Source organism: Pipistrellus kuhlii, unplaced genomic scaffold (genome assembly GCF_014108245.1).
Source record: "Pipistrellus kuhlii isolate mPipKuh1 unplaced genomic scaffold, mPipKuh1.p scaffold_m20_p_2, whole genome shotgun sequence".
Taxonomy (NCBI): domain Eukaryota; kingdom Metazoa; phylum Chordata; class Mammalia; order Chiroptera; family Vespertilionidae; genus Pipistrellus; species Pipistrellus kuhlii.
Window position 1 is genome coordinate 979,534 of NW_023425515.1, and position 8,431 is coordinate 987,964.

General features: G+C 41.6%; 1 protein-coding gene across 8 annotated transcripts in view; it reads left to right on the forward strand.

Moving 5' to 3' along the window:
• The window catches only part of DYRK1A (dual specificity tyrosine phosphorylation regulated kinase 1A), a 125,733-nt gene that overhangs the window by 65,477 nt on the left and 51,825 nt on the right, over positions 1-8,431 (forward strand). The window lies entirely within an intron of this gene.

The window sequence follows — 8,431 nt, forward strand, 5'->3', positions numbered from 1 at the left end:
TAGGTGGGACACGATCTATTTTAAAATAAAATTGTATCTTTTATAAAGATACAATTATAAGGCACAAATGGGAACTGTATCTCCTTGACATGTTTCAAAGCATTTCTCTGAAAATGTGAGGTTAAAGAAATTCTCTTAACCACTAAGAATTGTCAGAACACTGTTCTTTAAAACTATTTTTGTAGCTATTAGTGTGTACTGACAGAGTAGTTTTTTGTTTTTTTATTAGAAATTTTACATATGAATATAAATATGCTTATATTATGCCTATATTTTAGCTTAATTACGTGGGTTCAATTTGTATATTCTATGCTTATGGGTTAATACTTAATTTGGGTCTTTTTATTTTTAAATTATTTGTGAAGTTGTATAACATGTGTCATAATAAAAAACAAAATATTAATGTCTCTTTGGGTGTTCTGTTAGACTCACCTTTTAGTCTTTTCATAGTAGAATAAAAATACTTTGTAGGATTTTTCTATAATGTCATGTTTGAGAACCTATAGAAAGACATTTACAGAACGATTGCTTTTGAGTCGGTGGGGGAGAAAGTAGAAATGTTGATTGCAGCTGTTAGAAAAACATCTATATAGTAAAAAGTTAAAATGAAATGCATGACTTCAACCGTATGTATACTCTGTGTGTTATCATTGGATTGCTTTCGGATTGGAAAGCAGAATATGATTCTAATCCTTTACAGTTGCTGTTAATTTTGCTCTAAACCTGCAAGTGTTAACAGCAACTTGAAAATGTGACAAAGCTCAATTTCATTTCTTGTTTATTGCTTGTTTTCCTATTGGACAATTGGAAGTAGCCCTGCCCTGGCAACTAAAATAGGCTATTTGCATAACCTCGTTTGATTGGCTAGCATTCCAGCTAACTGTTCCAATCATATGGCGTGGGTTTGGTGGTAGGCTATGCTAATTAGCCGCTGTTGCTGGGGTTCGCGATGGCTCCCTGAGCTGTTCTGCTGCATTGTGTTGCCTGGTGAGAGACAGTGATAAATGAGTGTTTAATGATCTGCAGCAGTTCCCACTCACTGCGGGCAGGCGGCTTTTAGAACAGAAGTGGAAATCAGGATTTAATTGCTCTGTTAAATACCTATATCCAAAATATGTGTATCATATTACAGAAGTGAAGTTGTATAAAATCTTTACCTGATTAAGTGCTTTTATAACATAAAAGGAAAAATGTTTTACTTTTATCTCTTAAAATATACAGGTAGCAGCACAATATACAGGTTTTCTAAAATTGTTCAGGAAAATTGATCTTTTTTTTATTTTATTCCACATTAGAGATAGTACCATTGCAATGAGTAGCATATCTGATTTTTCTCTTGACTTTGACCTTTTATAAATGTACATGTTTGTTTTTAATAAATTGGTGCAAGCTTTTGGGCAGGATTTATCTCATGCGACTCCTGTGATCTAGCAAAATAGGAGCATAAACTTGAAACCCTGTCTGTGATGTTCGGTTCATTTGGTTGTTATTCACCACCTTCCACTGTCATTACTTTTCATATTTAATCAGACATTTAGCTACTGCCTGTACTGGTTTATCTTTGGTTTTCAGGAAGTCTGTTTTGGGTACTGTTAGGTGGGTGATTCTTGAGGAAATACAAACTCAGTTTTGTTCAAGGAACATAAGAGGTGAATAACTTATACATGCAAAGTTAGCTAAAAATCTAAGACAGCTATCCGGAAAGTTCCGTGAGGATTTATCTGGAGGAGAAGGGAAGAAGCCTTCCCCAGGTGTTTGGAGGATAGGGTCATGGGAAACGGGTTGTGTGTACTGGGAAAGGCTTACAGAGGAAGCTCACAGAATTGGGTAGGTTTTAAATGTGGTTTAGGATTCAAATAGCTAGAGAATAATAGGAAGAACACTTTAGTGTGAAGGAGAGGCGATAATTGAACAAAGGTAGCATTTCCTGTATCATTTAGTTACCTAGCACAGAAGGTTCCAGGCTTAGAGGTTTCAGTGCCCAGGTAGGCTGGTCAGTCATTTAAAATGAGACCTGTGGTTTTACTGTTCTAACTCTCGTTCTCTTTGGTTTTTCTTCATTTGGTTTTGTGGCGTTCAGTTCTCACTTTTTTGTCTGTTGGTTAAGACTTTAACTTACCTTCTTCCCGCTCTCTTGTGCAGGATGTCACCAAAAATAGTCCCTGTGAATTTAAATGTCTGTATCAAGTTTCCTAAAAAGTTTACCCATTTAATTCTTCTCTCCTTTATGTAAGGGCTTAGTAGACAGACAAGCTAATTGGACAATCTTACAGCCTGGTAGAGAGTAACGAAAATTAAACCATAACATTTGATTATTAATTATGCTTTCCTAGGTGTATATACTGAACAAGTATTCTAAAACCAATGTATGGAAACTCTTTATTGTACCACACAGTCCAGAGAGTACCACTCTCAGGCCATTTATAATTTTCTGGAGGTGGACGAGCTGTGTCTTAGCTACATCACAGTATGCTGCAGGAGAGGTAGCCACTCAGGAAAGGAGGGCCATTTTTTTTGGAGTGGGGTCAGGAAAAGGTTCTTGGTTAGAGGGTAGGTATTTCACATGGTCTTGGGGATGGGATGTTAGCAGGTGATTCAGTAAGGCTGCCAGGACCATGCACGTGGCACCAGTGGGAGGGAGCCTGTGGAGGAAGCTTGGTGACTAAGGTTGATGGGAAAGGAGCCTGGGCTGTTGAGGCCATGAAGAATGGAAAACATAGACTTTGAAGTTTTTCTTGTGAAAAGAGGGGGATTTAAAAATTCTTCATAGCATTGTTTCATGGTGGGTTTTTCTTTTTTTAAAACATCTTTTATGAATATTTGCAAATATTAAAAGGTATTTTTAATATATGAAAGTACAATATTGAATAATTTTAAGGTCTTTGGTCTAAGCAACTGTAAGGTTTGCGTTACCATCACGAGGTGAGATATGGAGTAGGAGAAGCATATCTTTGGGTGGGAAGTATGCCTCTAAAATAGGGGTGTCGAACTCAATCAGAGAAGGGGCCAAAATCTAAAATCCAGCCTAAATCGCGGGCCGAATGGTTTACTGAACCAGTCATAAACTGTCATTGTGATGGAAACACAGCGGAGTGCAGTGATGACAGCGTGGTGCGGGCCACAATTGCAAGGCCTGGCGGGACGGATTTGGCCCGCGGGCCTTGTGTTTGACACATGTGCTCTAAAAGGTCAAATTTTGGGTAGATTAAAACTTTTCAAACAGCCTTATTGTATTACTAGGGGCCTGGTGCACAAAATACATGCATGGGGAGGGGCGGTCCCTCAACCTGACCTGCACTTTTACTAATCTGAGAGCCCTCAGGGGATGTCCTACTGACAGCTTAGGCCTGCTTCCCGTGTTCTCTGCTCTCTGTGGATAGGCCTGCTTGACACCTGGTGTCTGCTGTCTGAGGGGGCCTGCTTGCACTTAGCTGCCAGGGCCAGGGACAAGCAGGGCCCTAGTGTCTGTCTCTGTGTGGGCCCTCTGGGGGACTGCTAGCCCCTCACAGCCACGGCCAGGGCCAAGCAGGGGCCTGCTGTTTGCTCGCGTGCTGCTCGGACGCTCCCACCCTGCCCCCGGCCATTTGTGCACACACCGGTTTGGAGTGCTTGGGTCCTGGGGATGTTCCCGCCCGCCTTGCTGCTGCTCCTTTTAGGCCGGGAATGGCTGTGGGGTTCCGGGACCTCTGCTGCTCCGGGCCTATGCGCTGTCCTACAGGCTCAGAGCGCCTGGTTCCCAAGGAAGCCTGTCCCTAGGACACAGGTCATGGCTGTGTAAGTGGTGGTTGGGTGGGGACATTTACATCGTTGCCATGGGGACACAGTGGATGTTTTCACCCTGCCCCCGCTGCTCTGTGCCTGTGTGCGTAGGCCCGAGGGGCTGGGGGTCATTCTGGGACCCCGAGTGCTTTGGGCCTATGCATGGGCCTACGGGCTCAGAGTGGCCTGGGTCCTGAGGACACCTGTCCCTGGGCACCGGCGCATGCACAAGCAGCTGCCCCATCCCCACTGCTCCGTACCTGATGATGCAAATTAGCTCACCATCTTTGTTGGGTTAATTTGCATACTCCTGATTGGCTTGTGGGTGTCTTGTAGGTATGGTCAATTTGCATATTTCTCTTTTATTAGTGTAGATACTTGGCATACAATAACATCACATATTTCAAGTATATGATTTGACAAATTTTGACATGCATCACCCACAATCAGGATAATGAACATACTGGTATCTATCCCTCCCCCACAATTTTCCTTGGCTTCTTTATAATTCCACTCTCTGACCCCTCTCCCCCACCCCCCTTCCAGTCCCTAGGAGACTACTGCTCTCCTTTCCATCAATATAGATTACTTCACCGTTTCTAGAATTTTATGTAAGTGGAATCACATAACATGTCCTTTTTGGTCTGGTTGTTTTCACTCAGCATGATTATTTTGAGATTCACCCATGCTGTTGCACATATCATAGTTCATTCCTTTTATTACTGAAGCACTATTTCATTGTGTGGATATACCACGGTTTTCCACTCACTTGTTGAAAGGACATTGGGGTTTTTACAGTTTCTGCTCGTTACAAAGTTGCTGTGAATATTAATTTACAAGTCTAGTGGAATGACTGGACCATATGGCAGGTGTATACTTCACTTTTTAAGAAGCTATTAAATCATTTTCCAAAGTGGTTGGGCTATTTTACATCGCTACCAGCTGTACAGAGAGTTAGCGTTCTGCCACACATTCCTGATCTGGTGTGGTCACTCCTTTTATTTTAGCTATTTTAGTGCATGTGCAGGCCGTCTCATTCATTTCCCATGATTAATGATGCTGAACATCTGTGCATGTGCTTATTTGCCCTCTGTAACTCATCTTTGGGGATATGTTTGTTCAAATATTTGCCCAACTTTTCCCCCTCCCTTTTCATTAGTAGGCTTTGAGAATTCCTTATCAGTTTTGAATACAAGTTCTTTGTCACAAGACACTTTTAAGAAATAAAAAGATAAGCTCTGGACTAGGAGAAAATCTGTGTGAATTATGTATCTGACAAAGAGTCTTAAAAAAACAAATGTTTTTAATTTTATGAAATCCAATTTATTGATTTGTTCTTTTATGGATGCTTTTGGGAAAACTTTTGCCCACTTGTCTCAAAGGTCTAAAAGGTTTCCAGTAGTTATTTTTTCCTCCAGACTTGATGGTTCTGGATATTACATTTAAATCTGGCATGCACTTGGAATTAATATTTGTAAATAGTATTGCCAAGTATAACTAAAAAAATCACTGTTTTATGTAAATGGATATCCAATTATTCCGCAACTATTTGTTGAAAGAACTTGCTTTTCCCCCACTTCATTACATTTATATCTTTGTCAAAAATCAGTCTTCCATATGTGTGTGGGTCTGTAAGTTTTTACAAAAAAGTCTACTAGGATATTGATTGGGATTGTGTTGAACCTATAGATGATTTTGGGGAGGAATTGACATCTTAATATTGATTCTTCAGAGTCATACACATGGTATGTAGTTGGTAATATCTCTCCTATTTAGATTTATTTTAAATTTTTCTAATTAAAACAAAAAAAAATTTTTTTTTAAATTGAGTTTTGGAGCAAGAAATACTGATTGGCTGCCTTCCGCAACCTCCTCCTGGGGAGTAAAGCTCTGCGGCCCTGGCCTGTGCCCTGACTGGGAATTGAACTGGCAACCCTTTGGTGCCCAGGATGACACTCAGCCACCTGAACCACATGGTCACGGCTCTAATGAAAACTTTTCCACATCTAGTCCTTCACATCTTTTGTCAGATTCATACCTAGTTTATGTTCTTATGCAGCTAGAAATGGTTTTTAAATTTCAGTTTCTGATTGTAATGGTCAGTACATAAAAAGAAATACAATTGATTTTTATATATAGTCTGCAACCTTGCTAAGATCACATATGAGCTCTGATAGCTTTTTGTAATGTTTGTGAAGAACAGGAGAGGGCTTGTTTATTGAATTGTGCCCCCTCTGCACTGTACCACCTGTGGTACTTCCTAACTAGTGGTTACTTGGATGTGTGAATGAGTGTGTCTGAGCAGACAAGTTATAGGGACAAGGGATTGTAAGAAAGATTAATAGTTTTAGGACAGACTGGAGGCTTAGGAGGTGCTTATAGTACACCAGGCATATATTAATTCATTGGACTCAATCAATGCTTATTGAGCTTAAGTAAGAACCCTTCACTAGATGTTGGGAATAGATGCACCTGTGGAAATAATCATAATCTGCCTCTGTTCTTACACTGTCTGAAAAAGTGGCGTGGAGAGCGGGGCTTTCCGGAAGAGCTGGGGAGCTGGGCGGAGGTGCTGTGCCGGTCATTTCAGTTACTAGTATTAATGAGGAACTGGCACGGAGAGTGAAGAACGGTGCTGGAGGACACCTTAGTAAGTGTTGGAGCCAGACTTCAAACCTGGGCGGTTCTATTCTTCCCCTAATATATTTCTTTAAGTCTGTCTACTCACTTATTTAATACATTGTTTCTTTTGTAAGGAAACTAATCTATATCTATACTAATAAAAGTGTAATATGCTAATTAGACTGGACATCTTCCAGACATCCTTCCAGCCGTCTTTCCGGACAAAGTCACAGTGGTGGGGGCCAAGGCAGAGGCTGTTAGGGTTGACCAGGCCAGCAGGGGAGGGCAGTTAGGGACGACCAGGTCGGCAGGCAGAGTGGTTAGGGGTGAGCAGGTAGACAGGCAGGTGAGTGGTTAGGAGCCAGTGGTCCCGGATTGCGAGAGGGATGTCTGATGGGATTTTTAAACCCAATCTTTGCCCCATGTTGAGTTTTTTTTTTGTTTGTTTGTTTTTTTTTAAATTTTATTGATTTTTCACAGAGAGGAAAGGAGAGGGATAAAAAGTTAGAAACATCGATGAGAGAGAATCATCAATCAGCTGCCTCTTGCACACTCCCTACTGGGTATGTGCCCGCAACCAAGGTACATGCCCTTGACTGGAATCGAACCCGGGATCTTTCAGTCCACAAGCTGACGCTCTATCCATTGAGCCAAACTGGTTTCGGCGGGTAAGGGCTTTCTTGCTTTTAAAACATTGAGTAGAATTTGCTACAAAAATGTCTGAGGCATTAGGCAAAATAAAGGGGCAATGTGCAGAAAAGTTTAGTTGGTGAAAATCCCTGTTAGGAACCACATATACAATCATATTTGTGAGTACCTAGTTAATGTGGAAAAATATTTCATAACTGAGAATTTAAAAAAGTTTGAAAAAATTGAGCAGTAGGTCTCTCTGTTTACTCATTTGGTATATAATGGATTACACTGCACTCTTATTTTAACCATCTTCTAAGTATTGTAATATTTCTGAAAACAGGCATATTTACTTTTCCCTGAACACAGTGAACTGAATCCACTATTAAATACTCACTGCAGCAGGTGCCACACAAAAACCAAAGCTGACAAGTTGCATTTTTCAAAAACTGATAATGAAAATTCAGGTTCATGGCGGGGGGGGGGGGGGGGAGATTTAAAAGCATTTTAATTGACTTTTCTATTAATAAAGTTATTAATGGGAAAATTAACACTGCTTTCAAGTTATTGAAATATTACTATCCTTAGCTTGAGAATCCATAGCATGAAAATACCTTTCAGATCCTTTACTTTGAATTTATGGAGTGTTTTTGAGTTTATGAAGTGTGTTCAAGTGTTAGCTCATGTGACCCACCCCTGGGCGTTGGAATGGTTTCCCATCCCACTTTACAGAGGGCTCCTGAGCCTGGGAGAGAAGTGGCGGCCACACTGAGTCAGCGCCCAGGCCAGACTGGGTTCTTCTCGATGCAGCGTGTGCTCAGGGCCTGGTCCTGCTCTGGGGGGCGCAGACACCGCACCCTCCTCCCGCTATTGGAGCGCAGCAGCCAGGCCAGGGGGCAGTTCTGCTCCAGAGGCTCCCTCCGTGATGTGGTGACCTTGGTAGAGTCACTGCTCTGCTGTGTGCCATTTGTGTCCCCCCTCCCCGCCCTCACTGTTGGCACTATCCTCCTCTCAGGGACAGCCATTGCTCGGGAGGGGCGGGGGCACTTAGCATCTGACCAGGAAGCGTAGCTTCACACATAATCATCTTTCTGTTCTCCTGACAGGAGAGATGTTTCTTTCACATCCCCTCCTCTCTAGCAAATGGTGTCCAGCTCTCCTGAGGTCAGTTAGTTGAGGCATGCGATGGCATGTTTTGAGTGTCACTTTGTGCCCATTCACTAAAGATTTGTCAGTGAATGAAGCAGCAGTTCTGTCCTTAAGGGCCTTGTATTATAGTGGTAATTAAGAGATAATGATTTAAAACATTTACATTTTAAATGATATATAGGATAATTTCAGGGTGCCTCATACTACCCGGGCTACTTTTATCCAGCTTGCTGCCTCTTTTGTAAAAACAATGCCCAGCCACACTCATTGG